Below are 13,165 nucleotides of genomic sequence, written 5' to 3' on the forward strand. Positions count from 1 at the left end.
ATGGGATTTGATAGACCATTCCACCTTGTCATGTATGTACTCACTTTCATGATGGGGGCTGGACTATGGCATATGTTTGTATTTTCAGCTATTTTCGATAAAGTTGACATAAAATTTTGCAACAACATCCTTCAAAACGCTTAAAGAGTGAGAGTACTTCTACAGAAACACTATGATCTCTCAAATGCCAGAACATTTGAGCGACGAGGATGGGATTCGAACCCACGCGTGCAGAGCACAATGGATTAGCAGTCCATCGCCTTAACCACTCGGCCACCTCGTCAAGTGCGTCATTCTTCTCTGGGGGAGGCCGGACTGTGGAACATAATTGTAAATGTATGTTTCTGCAACTATTTTCGGTCAGATGACTTTCAGTTTTGCCGTATGAACGACAGAGCAAATGAACGACAAAAATGGGATTCAATGGACTCGGCCACCCCGTCATGTATGTACTCACTTTCCTGTTGGGGGCTGGACTACGGCATTTCTGTATATATTGGCTGCTATTTTCGGTAAAGATGACGTTAAATTTTGCAACAACATCCTTCAAAACGATAAGAGTGTGCGAGTAAAACACCTTCCACGGAAGCACCGGCCGCTTTCAAACGCCAGAGCATTCGAACGACAAGGATGGGATTCGATAGACCCTTCCACCTCGTCATGTATGTACTCACTTTCATGATGGGGGCTGGACTATGGCATATGTTTGTATTTTTAGCTATTTTCGATAAAGTTGACATAAAATTTTGCAACAACATCCTTCAAAACGCTTAAAGAGTGAGAGTACTTCTACAGAAACACCATGATCTCTCAAATACCAGAACATATGAGCGACGAGGTTGGGATTCGACCCCACGCGTGCAGAGCACAATGGATTAGCAGTGCATCACCTTAACCACTCGGCCACCTCGTCGCGTTCTCTCCTTCTTCTCTGGTGGAGGCCGGACTGTGGCACATAATTGTAAATGTATGTTTCTGCAACTATTTCGGGCAGATGGCTTTCAGTTTTGCCGTATGAACGACAAAAATGGGATTCAATGGACTCGGCCACCCCGTCATGTATGTACTCACTTTCCTGTTGGGGGCTGGACTACGGCATTTCTGTATATATTGGCTGCTGTTTTCGGTAAAGATGACGTTAAATTTTGCAACAACATCCTTCAAAACGATAAGAGCGTGCGAGTAAAACACCTTCCACGGAAGCACCGGCCTCATTTAAGCGCCAGAGCATTCGAACGACAAGGATGGGATTTGATAGACCATTCCACCTTGTCATGTATGTACTCACTTTCATGATGGGGGCTGGACTATGGCACATGTTTGTATTTTCAGCTATTTTCGATAAAGTTGACATAAAATTTTGCAACAACATCCTTCAAAACGCTTAAAGAGTGAGAGTACTTCTACAGAAACACTATGATCTCTCAAATGCCAGAACTTTTGAGCGACGAGGATGGGATTCAAACCCACGCGTGCAGAGCACAATGGATTAGCAGTCCATCGCCTTAACCACTCGGCCACCTCGTCAAGTGCTTCCTTCTTCTCAGGGGGAGGCCGGACTGTGGAACATAATTGTAAATGTATGTTTCTGCAACTATTTTCGGTCAGATGACTTTCAGTTTTGCCGTATGAACGACAGAGCAAATGAACGACAAAAATGGGATTCAATGGACTCGGCCACCCCGTCAAGTATGTACTCACTTTCCTGTTGGAGGCTGGACTACGGCATTTCTGTATATATTGGCTGCTATTTTCGGTAAAGATGACGTTAAATTTTGCAACAACATCCTTCAAAACGATAAGAGTGTGCAAGTAAAACACCTTCCACGGAAGCACCGGCCTCATTTAAGCGCCAGAGCATTCGAACGACAAGGATGGGATTCGATAGACCCTTCCACCTTGTCATGTATGTACTCACTTTCATGATGGGGGCTGGACTATGGCATATGTTTGTATTTTCAGCTATTTTCGATAAAGTTGACATAAAATTTTGCAACAACATCCTTCAAAACGCTTAAAGAGTGAGAGTACTTCTACAGAAACACCATGATCTCTCAAATACCAGAACATATGAGCGACGAGGTTGGGATTCGACCCCACGCGTGCAGAGCACAATGGATTAGCAGTGCATCACCTTAACCATTCTGCCACCTCGTCGCGTTCTCTCCTTCTTCTCTGGTGGAGGCCGGACTGTGGCACATAATTGTAAATGTATGTTTCTGCAACTATTTCGGGCAGATGACTTTCAGTTTTGCCGTATGAACGACAAAAATGGGATTCAATGGACTCGGCCACCCCGTCATGTATGTACTCACTTTCCTGTTGGGGGCTGGACTACGGCATTTCTGTATATATTGGCTGCTATTTTCGGTAAAGATGACGTTAAATTTTGCAACAACATCCTTCAAAACGATAAGAGTGTGCGAGTAAAACACCTTCCACGGAAGCACCGGCCTCTTTCAAATGCCAGAGCATTCAAACGACAAGGATGGGATTCGATAGACCCTTCCACCTTGTCATGTATGTACTCACTTTCATGATGGGGGCTGGACTATGGCATATGTTTGTATTTGCAGCCATTTCCGATAAAGTTGCCATAAAATTTTGCAACAACATCCTTCAAAACGCTAATAGAGTGAGAATAAAAGAAGTTCTACAGAAACACCATGATGTCTCAAATACCAGAACATATGAGCGACAAGGATGGGATGCGAACCCATGCGTGCAGAGCACAATGGATTAGCAGTCCATCGCCTTAACCACTCGGCCACCTCATCCAGCCTTTCCTTCTTCTCTGGTGGAGGCCGGACTGTGGCACATATTTTTAAATGTATGTTTCTGCAACTATTTTCGGTAAGATGACTTTCAGTTTTGCCGTATGAACGACAAAAATGGGATTCAATGGACTCGGCCACCCCGTCATGTATACACTCACTTTCCTGTTGGGGGCTGGACTATAGCATTTCTGTATGTATTTGCTGCTATTTTCGGTAAAGATGACGTTAAATTTTGCAACAACATCCCTTAAAACGATAAGAGTGTGCGAGTAAAACACCTTCCACGGAAGCACCGGCCTCTTTCAAACGCCAGAGCATTTGAACGACAAGGATGGGATTCGATGGACTCTTCCACCTCGTCATGTATGTACTCACTTTTATGGTGGGGGCTGGACTATGGCATATGTTTGTATTTGCAGCTATTTTCGATAAAGTGGACATAAAATTTTGCAACAACATCCTTCAAAACGCTAAAAGAGTGAGAGAACTTCTACAGAAACATCATGATCTCTCAAATAACAGAACACACAAACGACGAGGATGGGATTCGAACCCACGCGTGCAGAGCACAATGGATTAGCAGTCCATCGCCTTAACCACTCGGCCACCTCGTCACATACTTTCCTTCTTCTCTGGTTGAGGCCGGACTGTGGCACAAATTTGTATATGTATGTTTCTGCAACTATTTTCGGTAAGATGACTTTCAATTTTGCCGTATGAACGACAGAGCAAATGAACGTAAAAATGGAATTCGATGGACTCGGCCACCCCATCATGTATGTACTCACTTTCCTGTTTGGGGCTGGACTACGGCATTTCTGTATGTATTTGCTGCTATTTTCGGTAAAGATGACGTTAAATTTTGCAACAACATCCTTCAAAACGATAAGAGCGTGAGAGTAAAACACCTTCCACGGAAGCACCGACCTCTTTCAAACGCCAGAGCTTTTGAACGACAAGGATGGGATTCGATGGACTCTTCCACCTCGTCATGTATGTACTCACTTTTATGGTGGGGGCTGGACTATGGCATATGTTTGTATTTGCAGCTATTTTCGATAAAGTGGACATAAAATTTTGCAACAACATCCTTCAAAACGCTTAAAGAGTGAGAGAACTTCTGCAGAAACACCATAATCTCTCAAACACCAGAACATACAAGCGACGAGGATGGGATTCGAACCCACGCGTGCAGAGCACAATGGATTAGCAGTCCACCGCCTTAACCACTCGGCCACCACGTCACGTACTTGACATCTTCTCTGGTGGAGGCCGGACTGTGGAACATAATTGTAAATGTATGTTTCTGCAACTATTTTCGGTAAGATGACTTTCAATTTTGCCGTATGATCGACAGAGCAAATGAACGACAAAAATGGGATTCGATAGACTCGACCACCCCGTCATGTATGTACTCACTTTCCTGTTGGGGGCTGGACTACGCCATTTCTGTATATATTGGCTGCTGTTTTCGGTAAAGATGACGGTAAATTTTGCAACAATATCCTTCAAAACGATAAGAGCGTGCGAGTAAAACACCTTCCACAGAAGCACCGGCCTCTTTCAAACGCCCGAGCTTTTGAACGACAAGGATGGGTTTCGATGGACCCTTCCACCTCGTCATGTATGTACTCACTTTCCTGTTGGGGGCTGGACTATGGCATATATGTTTGTATTTGCAGCTATTTTCGATAAAGATGACTTAAAATTTTGCAACAACATCCTTCAAAACACTAAAAGAGTGAGAGTAAAAGTACTTCTACAGAAACACCATAAAATCTCTCGAATGCCAGAACATATGAGCAACGAGGACGGGATTCAAACCCACGCGTGCAGAGCACAATGGATTAGAAGTCCATTGCCTTAACCACTCGGCCACCTCATCATGTATTTTCTTTCTTCTCTGGTGGAGGCCGGACAGTGGCACATAATTGTAAATGTTTGTTTCTGCAACTATTTTCTGTAAGATGACTTTCAGTTTTGCCGTATGAACGACAGAGTAAATGAACGACAAAAATGGGATTCGATGGACTCGGCCACCCCGTCATGTATGTACTCACTTTCCTGTTGGGGGCTGGACTACGGCATTTCTGTATATATTGGCTGCTATTTTCGGTAAAGATGACGTTAAATTTTGCAACAACATCCTTCAAAACGATAAGAGTGTGCGAGTAAAACACCTTCCACGGAAGCACCGGCCTCTTTCAAATGCCAGAGCATTTGAGCGACAAGGATGGGATTCGATGGACTCTTCCACCACGTCATGTATGTACTCACTTTCATGATGGGGGCTGGACTATGGCATATATGTTTGTATTTGCAGCTCTTTTTTTATAAAGGTGACATAAAATTTTGCAACAACATCCTTCAAACCGCTAAGAGAGTGCGAGTAAAACACCTTTCACAAAAGCATCGGCCTCTTTCAAACGCCAAAGCATTTGAACGACAAGGATGGGATTCGATTGACTTGGCCACTTTGTAATAAAATTTTGCAACAACATCCTTCAAAACGCTAAAAGAGTGAGAGTAAAACAAGTTCCACAGAAGCACCAGGCTCTCTCGAATGCCAGGACATATAGCGATGAGGATGGGATTTAAAGAGCACAATGGATTAGCAATGCCAGCTGCTGAAGGATTGTCCATCAATATTTCACAAATGTTGAAGATAAGAGCCAATCGGAGCGATTGGGTCCAACATTGTAGCCAATCACGTTGCAGCGTCTCAACATTTGCAGCCAATCGCGGACCGTAGTTCTCAACATTTTCAACATTTGACCAATCAGAGTCATGGCAATGTTAAAGCTGGGGAAGGAACCATTCCAAGATTCACCGCTAGGTGTGCAGTCAAACAGGTTAGTCAGATGTCAATCAATTTTCCGAACTGAGCCGAAGGTACACGAAGGAATAACAGGGTCATCTGGAGGCGGGTCAGAGGTCAAAAAAGTTTCTTGACCTTCAGTGATTTTCGACAAACAGCATCATTCGACAGAGCACAGCATCGTTTTGTTTAAAGTTCAGGATTTTTTTTCTGATAGTGATTTCTTAAAAAAGATAAGAAAATCTACATAATTGCACGTATTAATGTTTTAGTGTTTTGTATTTCAAATTTGGATACTTTAATCTAAAACCGTTTAATTTATAGGAGAAAAAATGTCTGAAAAATTCCACAAAGCCATGTCAGACGCTGACTAGATTTCACGTCTGAAAAAGTTTGCCAGCACAGGAGTTTGGCCATCAGATGAGGGCAACAGGAACAGGCCAGCTCCTCGATAAAAAAAGTGGCTTGAGATTTATCAAAGGGTGTTTATTTCGTTTACATGATATAACGTTTGTTGAAATTTGCTTAACTTGTTAAGCTTAAGTACATTCAGTACAGTATCTATGTAAAACATGTCATACTTGTTTTTAAATATTAATGTGTTTTAAATTGCATGTATTTTGAGATTTACGTCGAATAATTTACTATAGTTTGACCGTTTATGAGAGTGATTTTAAAAGGTGGGGGAATGGATTATGAATGTACAATACATGCTGTGAGTTTACCTGCAAGCTGTGTGACAAGCGTGCGTGCGTAAAATTTTAGTACAACACCCTAGTCTTTTGTTTCAAGTATATCAGTATCTAGCAAGATGCCCAAACTTCTGACGTATGAAAACGTTCCTTTATCGAAGTAGTTCACAACTATCCATTAACAGAATTTGTAATGTAGTCAAATGTGTAGTTGGTCAACGGATGCTAGCGACAATGTTTTTCCCCCCTGTAGTTCAGTGTTTTGTTTTGTCTTGGACAAACGCAGCTGCATAAATCCTAAAGTTTTAAATAAAAGTGAAACTATCAACAAAAAGCTTGACCGCTTTCAAGCTACAAATACAAGCACTGTCATTTACAGCTCATTGCTGCCTAATGGTGTTAATGGAAGTTTTTACCAGTATTATGTAATGTATGAGTGAATGGTCTTTTCCAGAAAAATTCCAGAACATCGTTGCCTGTGTGAACAGTACATGTTTTAACTTACTGGTAAAGACGTTCCAGATATTTTCTGGATATTTACCAGGTAACACTGTGTGAAAGGGTCGTTTATAGACGTTTATTAGCCTTGGTCTTAACATTAATATTAATTTGTGCCTATTCCACATTAAAAAAAACGGTTTAACTCTGTTTTGTTTGGGAACTCGCGTGGTCAGAATCTTTATTGGGCAGCGTTCTGCACAAGCTGTTTAAACAGTGGACTAGTACAGTCAGATAATTTTCCATCGAACTGTGTCATAGCTCATTACCACGAGGTTGACCTGATTTTAGCCCTCCTTGATGCCCACATTGCCCAAATGCACCGCACTGCTTTCGCCTTAGCTCGCCTCCAGCTCCTCTTTGAAAATTAATGACTTCTGGCTACTTTGACAGTCTCGTCAACAACGCTTGAACGCACTGTAAGAGTCAATCTCATGTTTACTGCCTGTTTAGTGAGGTACTTACAATATTTGGCATGCCTGTTTTTTAACCAACTCACTGATTTCACTAACTTCAAGTTGTTGGTAATTGCATCTTAGCAATTTCAAGTCATTTTTATTAATAAAGTGCCTATGCAATGCAGATTGTGTCAAAGACGCTTTACAGTGATGAACAGGGAAATGATCAAATCCAGATAACAAAATGTAATTGTTGAGAAATGTTTTCAAAACAAAAATTGCACAATTGATTCATTGATAGTTTGTTTGACTGACTGTTTATTTATTGTCTGAATTGAATGATTTTACTCACGTTTTGTTTGTATGCAGCAATTTCAAGTCATTATTAATGTACATTTAAAACACTATGTTGTATGTTGTGCTATGTATTGTGTGTAAGTTCCAGTACGCTTTAAACACTTCAGTCGTGATATGCTAGTAGTAGTAGTAGGTTGTGGATGACCCTGTAACAGTAGATTACATGTGTCTCATAATGTATGATTTGCAGTTGTGTATTGTAAAGGCGAGTACTCTTTAACCACCTCAGTCTTGGTAATGTAGCATAGTGCTGTGTTTGTGTGTTGTGTATGATCGTGTACCTCTGAAACACACTGGTCCCTCTAATGCAGAGAACTGACATGTTGTGTGTGTTGTAAAATTACTGTCCTAATAATTCAATAGGTCCCTATATAGACCAATTATGTAATAGGCGGGAACATTTTTGGAAGGGCCGTGGCTGTCCTTGTACACCACCATAATATCATACAGTATAATGATCCATTTTAATGTGTGTATAGATAATCCAAAGTGATGTATGAGATCTGCAGAGGAAAACAAAATTTTTGATATGTTTATTATATCTGTAGGACATCGGGAAAGGGGTGTCCCCTTATACCACCACCCAACTTGTTTGGTGATCAAAGTCCTTCTATACCACAAAAACCAGTATGTGTGTGTGTGTGTGTGTGTGTGTGTGTGTGTGTGTGTGTGTGTGTGTGTGTGTGTGTGTGTGTGTGTGTGTGTAACTGTGGCTGAATGTGCAGATGTGTCCACAGACGTGCTGAATGTGTGTGTGCTGTGTGTGTTGTGATTGAGAGAGCGTCTGGTCTGTGTTCAGAAGCTCGTCCTCAGTGTCTCTGTGTTGGTCTTGATGGAGCAGAAGCCTTTATTTCTCTGAGCGCAGCAGGAAAGCTTCAGCTAAACTGTGTTTTTCTACTTTAGTCAATCCAACACTGAAAACTCCTCATCTAGTCAAGAGTTACAGGCTTATTACTGGACACAGACATTACTGAGCTTGATTTATTTGCTTTATTAAGCATTAATAATCCACAGTTGTGCTTGTGAACATCAGTTAATGCACTGAGAGTCAACAAGAACTAACAGAGAACAACTTTACTGTCATCAACTAACATGAACAGATCAATAAATACTGGAATAAATGTGTTTTTATTGTTCAGTTCAAGTCAAATCATGAAGAAGAAGAAGACCAGAAGAGCAGAAACAAACGTCACACTTCATTTCTCCTTTATTCATTGAGCTGCTGGATTTCTCTACAGTTGATTCAAGATTTGACAGAGATTCAGACAGGATTCAGACATTTCCATGTTCATCATCACATTCTAATATCAGCAGTGGATTTGACATTGACTTTTATTATTTGTGCTCAAACAACAGAGAAACAATGAAGAAGATCAATCTGTAGACAAGAATGAGCTGATCTGAACACGGCAGCATCCTGGAGGACACTTCATCAACATCAATGATGACACTGATGAAGACTGACACACACACACACACTCACACGCACACACACATAACAGTGAACACATACACACACACACAGGCACACGCGCACACACACATACACGCACGCACGCACACAAACACACACGCACGCACACAAACACGTACACGCACAAAAAGCACGCACACACACACACACGCACGAAAGCACGCACACACAAACACACACACACACACAAACAGACTTTCTCTCTCACACACACATGCACATGGACACACACACACACACTGTATGCCGTGCACACACAAACACAAATACAGACTCTCTCACACACACACACACAAAAACATACACAGCAAATTCATTGGTGTTAAATTTCAAGTGTTGTGGTAATTCAGAGTAAAGTGTTAAAATTCTAGAGTTAGATAAAGGTAAAATAACCCTCTCGGCGTTAGAAGCTGATTTGCCTTCTTGTCACACAGAGTAACATGTATCTACCTTTGTAGAAAACCCTTGTATTTGAGAAACTAATCAGAGTGTCTGAAATCTCGCCACACCCTCATTCACCTGGCCCTTAAATTAGTCAATTAGTTTAGTCCACTAGACAGAGGGAATGACCACAAATAAGTGAATTCAGACACCTGCTGTTGAACACCTGCTGTTAATAAGCACAATCACTGAAGGAATAAGAAACTGAAGGAAGAAATAAAACTACAGACACAGCCTCACACCAAACCAACTGAAATAAAACAGAGGATTAAACAACTCCATTAAATAATAGTATAAGCAGCTTCACTGATTACAGTTTGACTTCATTTCTGTAAGAATATTTGACAATGAACAGAGGTTTATATTTTTTTATTAAAATATTTCATTTGACCTCACCATCATAGAGATCAGAGGCTGCTTATTTGAGATCTTGAAGCTTTACTCTTATATTCTAATGTTTTTAAAACTCATTAGCTATAGCAAGAAAGATCAAGAGAAACTATACTGTATATGCTTAATTGTTATAGATATAATTTCAGGTGTTTAATGAGTTGATTCATAAAAATATGCAAATATAGTTATATTAAAACTGCATGGGACAATACTACTGGCAGTCTGCTGCTCTTCATAGAAGATAAAACAAAAAAATAGGATGCAATTAATAATTAGAGTGTCATGCACTAAACATTCAAGCTCCAGCTTGCTCATATAACACACAGGCATCAAGAATCAGGATATGAACCTCAACCGTGGTTGCTAAAAAAAAAAAAAAAGCTGCATAGTTCATGCTGGGTGCCAGCATAGTACAAAGCTCCCAGCATGCATTGCAGCATGAATAAATTATGCAGCTTTATGTTCTTACAATCTCTTTATTTTCCTTTATTTTGTGTTGTTTTTGGGAGGTGATATTTCAGTAGTGTTTTTTTTTTTACTTGATTTTTATTTTTTTTGTTTGTCACCATTATTGAGATTCAAAGACTAATTATTGATGTCTGTGTGTTTTTAAGTTTTGCCATAGATCAAACATTCTTATTGTAAATATTGGTTTTATATTATTGGAGTTTCAGTGGTTCCATTTATGTATATTATTTATTTCTCACACATATCACATATGATATTGAATTAGAAAACAAGCAGGAATGGAAGGCTACATTATCATAAATAATCTCTTTAGACTGATACTTTAACTTTCTTTAGGCTTTTCTTGCTATATGTTAAATAGTGTAATTAACACTATCTATAGCAGCCAAAATAAAAGACATTTATAGTAAGAAGTTGAAGAGCCTGACTAAAGCAGACTCTGTCCTCCATCATGGTGACTTCAAATGAACAACAGAAATTTCATTAAGAGCTTTTGTTCACATGACAGAAATCAGGTCAGTAATAGGTGAAGCTCCATGATAAGTTGTTTATTTGATGAGTTTTTTTAAGATGTTAAAAAATGACATTTTTTTACTGTGTAATTTGTTTTATTTTTATTGATTATTATTTTATTTAGAGTTTTTTTTCTCAGTTGATTTCATCTTTGGTTTTGGCTTATGATTTTCTGTCCTTCAGTGATTCTGCTTGTTAACAGTTGTTCATCAACAATTCTCAATCCTCCTTTAATTAGACACTTAATTGTCTCATTAACTTCATCACTGTCTGAGTGTTCAGCCCTCTGTAGTGAGAACACTAGTGAGGATTTTGCTCTGGAATTTAAGGCTTACGTGTGTTCGAATGAGAAATACAGACTGTGGGATTTGTTTTTAACAGAAATATTCTGGATCTGAATTTACGAATGTAAAATGTTGAAAACAGCAGATTACTGGCAACCACTGCTGCCAGTATTTTGACATACATTTAACAGATATTTTACACAATAAGAGTTTGCTAATTAACACTCTGGGTGTTAAAAAATTTAACACTTTCAAAAGTGTTATTTTAACACTTATAGTGGTTCCCATATAAACACTGAGGGAGTGTTAATTTTAACTCTAAGGAAGTTAAATCTACTAAATCTAAAATTTGCAGTGTGAGATCTATGAAAATACAGACTGTTGAATGTGCTTTTAACAGAAATATTCTGTAAACTGAATTTATGAATGTTAAAAACAGCAGATTACTGGCAACCACAGCTGCTGGTATTTTTCCGTAAAATCTAAAAAAAAAAAAAAAAAAAAAAAAAAAAAAACTGCTAAACAGGTTTTTGTGTCACCATTGTGGAGAATAATAGCGTCTCTGTTCAAGTCCAAGATGAACTGAGAATATTTGATGTTATGCTGCATCTTCTTTTGTTTAAAAGTAAATGTGTAGTTACTAATGCAGTCAAAATCTGTTTGCTAATTGCAATCACACATGAAAACATTATTGCATCTAAAGACCATAAATTTATGTGCACTAAGCTATGATATTGTAAAATGAACAATGTATAAGTTAATGAAATATGGTTACTTTTTGTAAATTTATACAGTTATATAAAACTTCCATGTTTTTCACAGAAAGATTCTGGCAACCACACCTGCTGGTATTTTTTCGGAAATTTAACAGATATTTTACACTATAAGAGTTTGCTAATTAACACAATTATTTTTAACACTTATAGTGGTTCCCATATAAACTCTGAGGGAGTGTTAATTTTAACTCTAAGGTAGTTAAATCTACTATCTAAAATTTGCTGTGTAGATTTTATTCATACTGTGGGATTTTCAATGGGAGTGCATTTCCTTTAGATCAGATTTTATTTTTTAAATGTTGGAGTTTTTTAATTTTATTTACATTTTTATTATTCTCATTCTTATTTTAGTTTTGGTGGGGAAGAAGAAGAAGAAAAAATTAATTACCTTTATTGATAAAGTGTATGAGAATGGAACATTTTTATTATGGGATAATTGGAAGTTAATAAGAGTGTTGGGATTAATAAGCCTAAATATAGCAAGTATAATCCTTAGCAAAAGAAGATATCGGAGTGACTTCAAGAAGGAAGAGACTGCAACACCGAAGAGGAGAACCAAGAGTGTGAAAATTATAAACTGAATCCAGAAAAGTTAAAGAAATTGAGTTAAAAGGGTTTTTGGGCATCATTTAACATAATGAAGAAGCACTAGGATGTTAAAGATTATTTTGAATAAGAGGTAAAACAGGGATTTAGGCAAAGTCCTGCAGTAATGACAATTGGACATTTTTGTGGGGATTTGATTATCTGCTTTTGTTTTTGTCTGCTCCAGAGAGGAGCAGAAAAGGGGAATTGTTGGAGAAAAGGAATTTATTTTTATTTTTATTCTTTTTATTATTTTTTATTAGAAAAATGTTTAGACTAAAAACAGATTAATCAATCTTTCTCTTTTGTATTATAAAACGTCTTGACCAGACAAACTTCCTCTTTTTTACTGTGCTGCATACTTTTTAGAAGAACTGCTGACAAGTGGAAAAGCAGAATAAGAATAAATTGAGGGTGGGGGCCTTTGTTCCAGAACTATAGTCAAGACATGTCACAAGTTGTCCTGATGCTTGTAGAAGTTGTGAAATATATTAAAGATGCACGTAATTGTTCAGTTCTGGTATGCAGAGAAAGGTTGCAGAAAGAGGAAGTAATGTCCAGGGGTTGCAAAGAGCCAAGGGACTGCAGAATGACTGATAAGTGACGTTAAACCAAAACTCCACCTGTTAAGATCAGTTGTGTATATATATACTGGAGTCAGGAAATGTAAGTCAGTTGCGAACCTCTTGAA

General features: G+C 38.8%; 1 protein-coding gene and 5 non-coding genes across 6 annotated transcripts in view; all 6 read right to left on the reverse strand.

The window, feature by feature from the left end:
• Positions 1–13,165, reverse strand: part of LOC141381647 (uncharacterized) — a 751,802-nt gene that overhangs the window by 611,069 nt on the left and 127,568 nt on the right. The gene's annotated exons all lie outside the window — the stretch shown is intronic.
• trnas-gcu (transfer RNA serine (anticodon GCU)) lies at positions 202–283 on the reverse strand. Its single transcript has one exon. It is a non-coding gene; the product is annotated as a tRNA-Ser (tRNA).
• Positions 1,446–1,527, reverse strand: trnas-gcu (transfer RNA serine (anticodon GCU)). Its single transcript has one exon. It is a non-coding gene; the product is annotated as a tRNA-Ser (tRNA).
• On the reverse strand, positions 3,310–3,391 carry trnas-gcu (transfer RNA serine (anticodon GCU)). Its single transcript has one exon. It is a non-coding gene; the product is annotated as a tRNA-Ser (tRNA).
• Positions 3,940–4,021, reverse strand: trnas-gcu (transfer RNA serine (anticodon GCU)). The gene has a single exon. It is a non-coding gene; the product is annotated as a tRNA-Ser (tRNA).
• trnar-ucu (transfer RNA arginine (anticodon UCU)) lies at positions 4,581–4,662 on the reverse strand. The gene has a single exon. It is a non-coding gene; the product is annotated as a tRNA-Arg (tRNA).

The sequence above is a fragment of the Danio rerio genome, chromosome 4 (assembly GCF_052040795.2).
Source record: "Danio rerio strain M-AB ecotype USA chromosome 4, GRCz13ab, whole genome shotgun sequence".
NCBI lineage: Eukaryota > Metazoa > Chordata > Actinopteri > Cypriniformes > Danionidae > Danio > Danio rerio.